This window comes from Rhinopithecus bieti, unplaced genomic scaffold, assembly GCF_001698545.2.
Source record: "Rhinopithecus bieti isolate Rb0 unplaced genomic scaffold, ASM169854v2 scaffold_3316, whole genome shotgun sequence".
NCBI lineage: Eukaryota > Metazoa > Chordata > Mammalia > Primates > Cercopithecidae > Rhinopithecus > Rhinopithecus bieti.
Window position 1 is genome coordinate 389,217 of NW_016804424.1, and position 10,990 is coordinate 400,206.

Below are 10,990 nucleotides of genomic sequence, written 5' to 3' on the forward strand. Positions count from 1 at the left end.
AAAAAAAAAAAAAAAAAAAAAAAAAAGAAAATTAGTTTAAATGATACAAATTCACTCTTGCATGTAAATTGGTGAGAACATCACCCCAAAAGGATACTCTCAAAACATCTTTCTTCAAGCACATTAGGTCTTAATTTATTCAGCTAGCTGAATATTTCTGGGCAATTTCCCTCAATGTTTGCAAACTAAAGGCATAAGTTGAAGAACTTTAGCTGCAATATGTCAAGAAAAAAATTTTTAAGCAACTTCAATTTCTTCTCAAAGTTAAAATGGAAGAATCAAACAGTTGGAATGGCATTTATTTTCTGTACTTATCATGTTTGAATAAAAACAACACCAAATGACTTTCAATTATCCTCTGCATATAATAAGTGAAATACATTTGGTAAATGTTCTACATAAGAATAATTTAAATGTAATTTTCAAATACATAGAAAGTATTCATTTTATTCATAGGGACATATTTTTTGTATATTTGAATGAATATCTACAAATAATAAGTTATAAACATTTAGTAATAAGAAGCAGCTCCTAATGTTACCTCAAGAATATACGATACATTTCTTGTAATATTAATATCTCTTAATATTTAAAACTCAGCAGATGTTTCAGAAATGTTTCATAAGGAAATAATAAACATAAGAGTGTTATAATACTGAAAGAATTTCAAAAGAAAATGAAAGTTAGATTCTCAAAGTTAGATATGTCAATATTCTTTAATCTTCTCTCAAACCTGAAATGCTGTAATAAGAAACTTCATGTTCTTGAAATACTATATACCTTTTAACAAGAAGGAAATATTTCCCATGTAACCTACAAATTTTTTAACCAAATTTAGTTGTACATGTTCTGATATAAACTGTTCTCATTACTATTTCAGTTCTACTATCAATCTGTCTGCAAGATAAATATTCCACTGTCCTTCAAAAGATCCTCCATAGCTTAAAAAGAGCCCACTATATATTGGTGAAAAGAATCAGAATCACTTATGCCTCATGAATTTCTTACTTTAATTTGGATTTTCTATGGTACAGTGATTTTTTTTCACTGTAGATAAAGTGAAAAGATAGAAAAGATAAAGAAAGATAAAGAAGCAAAAAGACTTAAGTCAGCAAGACATTGTAATTCAGGTGAATAGACTGCATTCAGTCAGAAAGAAAGGAAATGGAAATATTCAAAGAACAGAAAGAGAAACCAAGAGAAAGAGAAAGTGATATGAGAGAGGGAGGGGAAGAGGAAGGGATAGGAACCTTCAATTAACAGTAGTTACATGTTATGTGTTACATGCAAAACACATTGGAAATAATTCTTTAAGACTACATAATAATTGTTTCTTTATTCTTTCTTATCTTTTAGCCAGAGAAGAACGTAGCATTAGGAGACATTGTGTTTTCCCTGGTTACCATATCCTCTACCTCCACCCTATTGTTTCTCCTCCCCTCCTCCTCACTCACTCTTTCTTTTTCTCTCACTCTCTCTCCCTCCCTCTTTTTTCTCTCCCTCTTTCTTCTTTTCTATTCTCTTGCATATTTCTTGAATCCAGAGAAATATAACTTGCAAATAAAACTCTTGAAAAATTTGTATTTTGGAGCTAGCAAGTGATAATTATAGACTCTGTATTCTTAGTAATACTATCATTCCAAATTCTTCTCAGCCTTTTAACAAATGCAAAGACATTTTATTGTATTTTTTTTGCTTTTGTCGCATGCAAGAAAAAAAAAATCAGCTTTTTTTTTTACTATCAGCAAATCATGAATAAAATTTCTATCAGCACCAAGTAAAATTTACCTTGAAGAATCTAAATGACTGCAATGAGCCATTTGATACCAAAACTGAGTTAAGATATACATTTTGATTTTAAAAGTAAATATATAAAATATCCTTACGTACTATTAGCTATACTATCAGGCATTCCTATTTCATTATTTATGGGGACGGTTTTAATATTGAAATAAACTTCTTAGTCTTCATTAGTAGGTACATAATGCAATTTAAAGTAGAAAACTCAAAACTGTAACTGCAACTTTATTTTCATTGCTATCATTTCCATCTTATTCCATCCTAGGTAATTTTTTTAGATGTTTTAGGACTTTTATGTTCTTCACATATTCACCATAAAATACTGACAATAGATAAACAATAGGGAAAAGACTTTTCAGCAAAGTATCACTCTCGTCGTCAAACATTACAAAGAAAACAGTCAAGAGAACAAACGATAAAGTAATTTAACAGAAATGTTTAGTTTAATGGCATAATTGAAAAACAACCAACCAATCAACTTTCTCTTCTACCAATGGAAAGAACGATAAAAATGACTCAAGAACTTCTACATCTTTGTCATAAAGAAGCTTTAAAAGAGGAAGAAGAAGACTGGGGACATGGTGCAACTGTTGCTAAAGGAATGCTATAATGCAGAAGGTCAAGGATTTAATAAATTCTAAAAGTTCTACATGTATCAGTGATAACTGTATTATTAGAAATATAAATGTATAGAAATATAAAGTATATGGTATTAAAAACAGACCATGCTAATATAAACATACATAAAGTATGTCACTTCTCTTGTAATAACAGTATAATGATTGATCTACAGTTTGCCCTTTGCCCGGTACTCTTAAACTACTCCTCCAATGGTCAATGGTGACCTTGAATCAACAGCTGCTGAACCCAGGAGACCCCACAGATGTTTAGATTCAACACCTAGAGGGCCCCACCTACCCTCTATGCTGTGTGTTCCCATGACTCCAGAAATAATTAATTGCAACTTACATTATTAAGTCTACAAGCAAGTTTGAAATCTAACTAGGAAAAGTAGCAACAAAGGCAAAATAAGCAGGAATTTGTTAGAAAAGCAATGAGAAGATTTTTTAAAATGCTTCCAGTTCAAGTCAGAATTAAGGTGAACATTAGGTCCCACCAGCTTTACAGAGCTGTAGATGTTTTGCTGTTGTTCTTTCAAAAAAGAAGAATCTACAATAAACATGTTCATTTGAGAAAAAATACTCTGTTTGTTAACTTTTTGTAGCCATCCCCAGGTTGCTTTAAACTTTGTATGTTCGAGAACAGAGTATATGCTGGTTAGGATGTGTTCATAGCTGATGCATCTCCAAAAAATTTTTCATGAAGGCGGCCAGCTTCTGAACATCTTCAATCGTGACAGCATTATACAGAGAGGCCCGGATGCGTCCTACAGACCTATGCCCTTTCAAGGACAACATATTGAGTTCAAGAGCTTTATCAAGAAATGTTTTTTCTAAAGCATCATCTCCTTTGGTATTGCCAGTGAGGGATGGAATATTCATCTTGCTTCTACTTTGGGGCTCCACTGGACATACGTAGAATCCTTGAGAATTATCAATAATCTCATAAATCATTTGAGATTTGATGGAGGTAAGCTTCTCCATGGCTGCGGCACCTCTATTGTTTTTAATCCTCTCCAGGACCAAGACCATGATGTAGATGCTGAAACATGGAGGCGTGTTGTACAAGGAGCTGTTTCCAGCCTGCACCTCGTATTCCAAGACTGAGGGACACTCTCAGAGGACAAACCCCAGCAGGTCATCACAGACAATCACCACGGTGACCCCAGCTGAGCCAACATTCTTCTGAGCACCTGCAAAAATCACACTAAACTTGGAAACATCCACTGGCTTGGACAGGAAGTTTGAGGACATGACACAAACCAGTACTGCTCCCTTGACACGGGGTATAAAGTTAAACTCCGCACCATGCACCGTCTCATTTGCTCAGTAATACACGTAAGAGGCATCCGGATTGAGGTTCCAGGGGCTTGGATCTGGAATTTTTGTGTAACTCCCAAGTTTAGGGTGAACGATATTTATAGTCTCAAACTTCTTGGCTTCTTCTGCAACCCTTAGCTGACCAAGCTCCTGTCACCACATAGTCCGCACACCTTTCTGCTTTCAAGCCAATCAGTTTTAAGGGGACAGCACCAAACTGGCCGGACCCACCTCCTTGCACAAAAATCACCTTACAGTCGTCTGGAACGGCTAGCAATTCCCGCACAAGATTCTCTGTATTGTTAATAATCTTGGCAAAATCTGATGACCTGTGATTCATTTCAAGAACACTAATGCCAGCTCCTTTGTAGTCCAATAATTCCTTTTTATCTCTATCAACACTGAGTGAGGCAGCTTGGCGGGACCAGACCCGAAGTTGACCACCTGCCTTGGGGCGTCCACGGTGTGGCAGCGAGGGCGGCGACTCAACCAAGGAAGACCAATCGCGTGAAGGGCTAGCATTCCCAGCTAGGTAATTCTTACAGATAAATGGTTAAGTGAGTGGAGAACACAAACTTACAATGATTTGCCCAGTCTTCTAAGCAGACAACAAAGAAACAAATACATAAATTTAATTAAAGTCAAATTTATTTTAAAACATAAAGATAACTCTGATTCTACACTGACCCAAGGTCTATTGAATACTGTGGTTGTAAACTCTTCATCCTTTGAAGTCTTTCAGGGAATCAGTATAACAGTGGCCAAGTTGTTTCTTTCTGGGTATTTAAATGACACCCTATTGTATTGAAAAAAAAAAAAATTAATGACCCTTTTCAATTGTCCATCTATTAGGCACCCTAGTAAAGAAATGGTCTAAACACAAGCTTAGGAGTCAGGAAACTTGGAGTGTAGTTTTAACACCATTTTAAAGCCAATTTTGTGATTCTGAGTAATGTGGCAAAGCAATAGTTTTCAGTTCCTCAATTGTCTCACTGGAAAAGAAATTGCTGGATAATTTAAAGTAATATGTGTCAATAATTATTACTTAGTAATGGGAATATAGTAATAATTACATCCATTTTCTATGATTTTTCTGTAAAGAAACTACCAGAGAATTCATGGAAATTACTCTGTCTTTATTCTCTGGAAATTTTCTTTCCAAGTAGTGAGAATCAGTAAATGGTATTGAGTGCTCAATTTAAGTCTTGAGCAAACTGAAAAACAGTCAAACAACTAATAGATTTCTTTTGCATTAAAAAATATGAAAGGTTAGGGAATTCAAAAGTAACCGTTTCCTAGATGGCCTACTTTTAGAAAGGATGAAATTTGATGTTAGGTGCTAGAAATTCAGAAACTTTCTCATTCTACATATAGGTGATTATGTTATAAAAATGTTACTAACATCCCCAGTTATACTTATTTAACATGGCATCTTTCTAAAAACACTTGAACAAAAGCAACATTTGAGTAAACCACCACAGAAATTCTATCCACAACGAAGGAACTCATACAGAGCCTTAGCCCTCTGAAAGCAACCAGAAATGAAGCCAAATGATCATATGCAACATACACCACAGTCATACCCTCAAGGAAAAAAAGAATGAAACATTTAAAAGTCTCGTACAAATGATAGCAAATTCAAAAACAAGAAGCAACAACTCTTTCACATAAGAAGGCATCAGTACAAGATCTCCAGCAGTACAAAAAGAGTGTTTTGACACCTTCAAAGGATCACAATAGCTCTCTAGCAATAGATCCTAACAGGAATTAAAATTCTGAAATAACAGATAAAGAATTCAAAATATGGGTTGCAAGGAAACTCAATGAGATACAAGAGAAAGTTGAAAACCAATACAACAAAACCAGAAAATTTATTCAAGATATGAGAGATGAGATGGCTACATATTATTACAGTAATTTGGATATATATATAGATATATAGAGATATAGAGATATATGTATATAGCTTCATATATATATAAATGGCTATAAATATGTATGGATATATATATATATGCATATATAACAGAACTGTGGAATTTAAAAATTCACTAAAAGAATTGCAAAACGCAATAGAAAGTTTCAAAAATAGACTAGACCAATTGGAAGAAAATAATTCAGAGCTTGAAAACTAGTCTTTCAAATTAACACAGTCAGACCAAAAAAAAAGTTTTTTGAAAGAACAAAGCCTTTGAGAAATATGGGATTATGTAAAGCAACCAAATCTATGACTTATTGGCATTCCTGAGAGAGAGGAAAAAAAAAAAAAAACAACTTGGAAAACATATTTGAGAGAATAATTTAGGATTTTTTTTAACGTGGTTACAAAGGTAAAAATCTGGATATAGGAAATTTAGAGAACACCTGCTAGATACTACACAAGATGAATATCACTAAAGCATATTCATAGTCATCAAGCTATCCAAGGTCAATGCTAAAGAAAAGATCTTAAAGACAGCTATGGAAGGTCAAATCTATAAAGGAATTTCCATCAGACTAACAGCATACAGGTTCTTCTCAGCAGAAACCTTATAAACCAGTTCATATGCTGCTAAACTGAACTTTATAAATGAAGGAGGAACAGCCTTTCCCAGACAAGCTAGAGGATAGATGCTAGAAAAGTTTGTCACCACTAGACTGAACCTACAAGAAATGCTCAAAGGAGTTCTAAACATGAAAACAAAAGGATAATACTTGCTACCATAAAGGAACATGTAAGTACAAATTTACTGATCCTTCAAAGCAATTAAGTAAGCACTACAAAGTAACTAGCTAAAAATATGGTGATGCAAAGCCTTACATATAACATATAAATATTAATATCGAGCATAACTGATGTAAATTCTCCACTTAAAATTTACAGATTGGCAAATTAAATTTAAAAAATGAGACCGAAAGATCTGCTGCCTTCAGGAGATGCACCTAACATGTACTGACACCAGAGGTTCAAAGTAAAGGGGTGGAGAAAGATACATCACACAAAAGAAAAACAAAAAAGAGCAAAGGTTGGCATTTCTTGTAATAGATAAAACAGACTTTAAAGTCACAACAATAAACAGAACAACACACACACACACAGAAGCATGTTATATAATGACATAGGGTTCACTTCAACAACATTAAATTGAAATCACACAAGTACATGGAAACTAAACAACTTGCTTCTGAATGACTTTGAGGGAATCAAAGAAATTAAGGTAGAAATCAAAAAAATTATCTCAAATGAACATAGAGATACAACATATAAAATCCTCTGGCATACAGCAAAAGCAGTGTTAAGATGACAGTTCATAGTGACAAATGCCTGATCAAAAAGATACAAATATCTTAAATTAACAAACGAATGCCTTACCTCAAGGAACTAGAAAAACAAGAGCAAACAAAATGCTAAGCTAGCAGAAGAAAATAAATAAAAAAGATCAGAGTGGAACTAAATTAAATTGATTTTAAAATTTATAAAACAATCAATGAAGGCTCAATGAAACAAAACAGTTGGTTCTTTGAAAGGTTAAACAAAATAAATAGAATGCTAGTTAGATAAACCAAGAAAAAAAGAGAAAGAATCAAATAAGTACAATCAGAAATGACAAATGTCTCATGGCAGTTGATACTGCAAAAATATAAAAGATTCTCAGAGACTACTACAAACACCTCTATGTATACAAACTAGAAAACCTAGAGGAAATTGATAAATAACCGAAAATGTAACTCCCAAGATTGAATCAGGAAGAAATTGAAATCTTGTGCAACCAATAATGATTTATAAAGTCAAATCAATAATGAAAAACCTACCAACCAAAAATTGTTGAGGATCAGACAGATTCTCAGTGGAATTCTATCAGACATATAAAGAAGAACTGTTAACAGTCTTACTGAAAGTATTCTAGGAAATCAGTGAGTAGGGATTCCTTTCTAACTCACTCTACAAAACTAGTATCACCCTGTTACCAAAATTTGGCAAAGATACAACAAAAAAAGAAAACTACAGGTTAATATCCTTGAGGAATATAGACACAAACATCCTCAAGAAAATACTAGCAAACTGAATCCAAGAGCACAGAGAAAAGATAATTCATAATGATCAAGTAGGTTTCATCCCAAGAATATAGGAATGGTTCAACATCTGCAAGTCAGTAAATGTGATTCACCACATAAACAAAATTAAAAGAGAAAATCATATCATCTCAATGGATGCAGGAAAAGCATTCCATAAAATCTAGTAGCCCTTCATAATAAAACCTCTCAAGTAACTAGGCATTGAAGGAACATACTGTAAGACAAACCTGCAGCCAACATGATACTGAAGGGTGAAACATTGAAAGCATTCCTCAGAACTTCAGCCAGCCAAGGATGTCTGCTCTCACCACTCCTATTTAACCATGGTACTGGAAGTCTTAGCCAGAAAAATCTGACAATGAAAAGAAAGAAAAGACAACCAAATTGAAAAAGAGGAAGTAAAAGTGTCTGTTTGCTGATGACATGATCTTATATGTAAAAGACCCTAAAGCTTTCATCAAAAGACTCCTTGACCTGACAAATAACTTCAGTAAGCCAGAGGCATCACATTACCTGACTTCAAACTATATGACAAGGCTGTAGTAACTAAAACAGCATGGTATTGGTACAAAAGAAGACACATAGATCAATGGAACAGAATAGAGAACTCAGACATAAAGCCACACACCTACAACCAACTGATTATTGACAAAGTTTACAAAAATAAACTGCGAAATCAATACCCTATTCAATAAATGACATTGAGAAAGCTGGCTAGCCATGTGCAGTAGAAGTGGACCCCTACCTCTCACCATATACAAATATTAACTCAAGATAGACTGAAGACTTAAATATAAGACCTGAGACTATGCAATTCCTAGAAGAAAATCTAAGAAGAACTCTTCTAGATATTGGCCAAGGCAAAGAATTTATAACTAAGGTTAAAGGCAAATGCAACAATAAAAATGGACAAATGAGACCTAATTACACTAAACTTCAGCACATAAAAAAAAATAGTCAACAGAGTAAACTGACAACCTACAGAATGGGAGAAAAAAAATGCAAACTGTGTATCTGACAAAGACTAATATCCAGAATCTATAAGGGACTTAAACAAATCAACAAAAACCAAACAAATAACCCAATTAAGAAGTGGGCAAAGGACATGAACAGACACTTCTCAAAATAAGACATACAAGAGGACAACAAACATATTAAAAAGTGCTCAACATAACTAATCGTCAGAGAAATGCAGATTAAAATCACAATGAGATTCTATTTCAGACCAGTCAGATTGACTATTATTAAAAAGTCAAAAAATAACAGATATTGGCAAGGATGTGGAGAAAAGGGAAGACTTTATACACTGTTGGTGAGAATGTAAATTAGTCCAACCTTTATAGAAAACAGTTTGGAGATTTCACAGATAAATAAATATAGAACTACCATTCAACCCAGCAATCCCACTACTCAATATCTATCCAAAGGAAAAGAAGTTGTTTCATCAAAGAGACACCTGCACTTGTATGTTTATCACAACACAATTCACAATAGCAAAATCATGGAATCAACCTAAGGGTCTATTAGTGGTTGACTGGAAAAACAAATGTGGTATATTTATGCCGAGGAATACTATGCAGCCATAAAAATGAATGAAATTCTGTCTTTTGCAGCAACATATATGGAGCTTGAGACCATCATCCTAAGTGAAATAAGTCAGAAACAAAAAATGAAATACTGCAGGTTGTCACTTTACAAGTGAAAACTAAACAATGGGTACACATAGACATAGAGATGGAAATAATAGACACTGGGAATCCCAAAAGGGGGTACAGTGGTAGGGGGTAAGGGTTGAAAACTACTTTTGGGTATATGTTTACCATTTGGTTAATGGATCCGTGGGAAGCCCAAACCTCAGCATTACTCAAGGTATTAATGTAAAAAACCTGCACATGTACTCTCCCAATCAAAATAAGTAGCTTAGTCCTTTTAATTTAAAGAAAGTAGACTTCCATTTATAAAATAATTTAGAAATTAAATTATGAGACTTTATAAAGCCAACAATAGTAATCCTTCATTCATTTATAACATTATAGAGCTTGATTAAACTAGTGACTTTCTTAGTCTTCAAAATATTTATATATGCGATATCTCGCTGAGTTTTTAGCATATGGTATTTGTTCGAAAATATGTTGCTTCCTACATTTCTGTTGTTTGTGGAGGAGGTTGAAAGAGGGAATAGAAGTGTGTGTGTAGAGAAATTACCTTTATGGAAAATAATATGTTCAACTTTAAGTATTAGAATTCTTGAAAATCAAAAAGGTAACGACTGATTAAATATTTGCAGTCCCAGATTCTATGCAACAATTCTTTAGAATAATAAATAATCATTAGACAATTACCTGAAAATAGTGAAGACATTTTCTGTGACAATTTAAGACAGAAAATATTTGTTTAATAAGTTTGGAATACATAAGGCAAAGTTGCCATTTAAACTTTAATTAACCCAATATTCCTTTACTATGAAAATATTTATGAAGCATACACTATGTGCCAGAGAGTTTTCTAGATTCTAGAGGTGCAGAAACAAACAAGAGAGATAGGGTTTCTTATCTTCTAGAGCTCACCTTTTAGTAAGAGGACATTAACGACATAAACATGTAAAGAAATAAAATAACAAAGTAAGGTCAGCAAATACAACAAAAAGATGTTTATGAAAATTTGACAAATGCTGCTGGATGCTTAGTCATTATCCATCTTTTATTGCTAATAGAATATCGTTGTTGTTCAATGTGGCAAAAAATTCTATTTGTAAGTGTTCCTTGTGGCAATGTGATTCAGTTCTGAATAATAAAATGTGAGAAGACTTGAAATTTCTGGGAGAGTTTCATTCCCTTCACAGGTATATCCCCTTCTTTTCTGTTTACTTCCTCCTGACTAGAATGTGGAAGTGATGTCTGCTGCTGGGTGGCCACACTGTGATTATGTGAAAAAGACAGGACAAGGGCCTTGAGTTCGCTTTACCAACTGCCTACATATCTCTTAGGTGTGAGAAAGATGCAATTATAACTCATTTATGCTACTCTTTGATGAACATTTCAGACAAATGGGAATCCTACTTTCTGCAGAAAATGATAGTGGATGACTAATATACTGGAAAGGCTTTACTGGTACTTTAACATGACAAGAAGTGATCGTGACCACCAAAAAAAAAAAAAAAAAAAAAAAAAAAAAAAAAAAAAAAAAAAAAAAAA

General features: G+C 33.5%; 1 pseudogene across 1 annotated transcript in view; it reads right to left on the reverse strand.

Moving 5' to 3' along the window:
* Positions 1-2,506: 2,506 nt before the first annotated feature.
* The window catches only part of LOC108527092 (phosphoserine aminotransferase pseudogene), a 34,003-nt pseudogene continuing 25,519 nt past the window's right edge, over positions 2,507-10,990 (reverse strand). The window contains exon 2 of the transcript XR_001884690.1: positions 2,507-4,536. The product of XR_001884690.1 is annotated as a phosphoserine aminotransferase pseudogene (transcript). The remainder of the gene's footprint in view (positions 4,537-10,990) is intronic.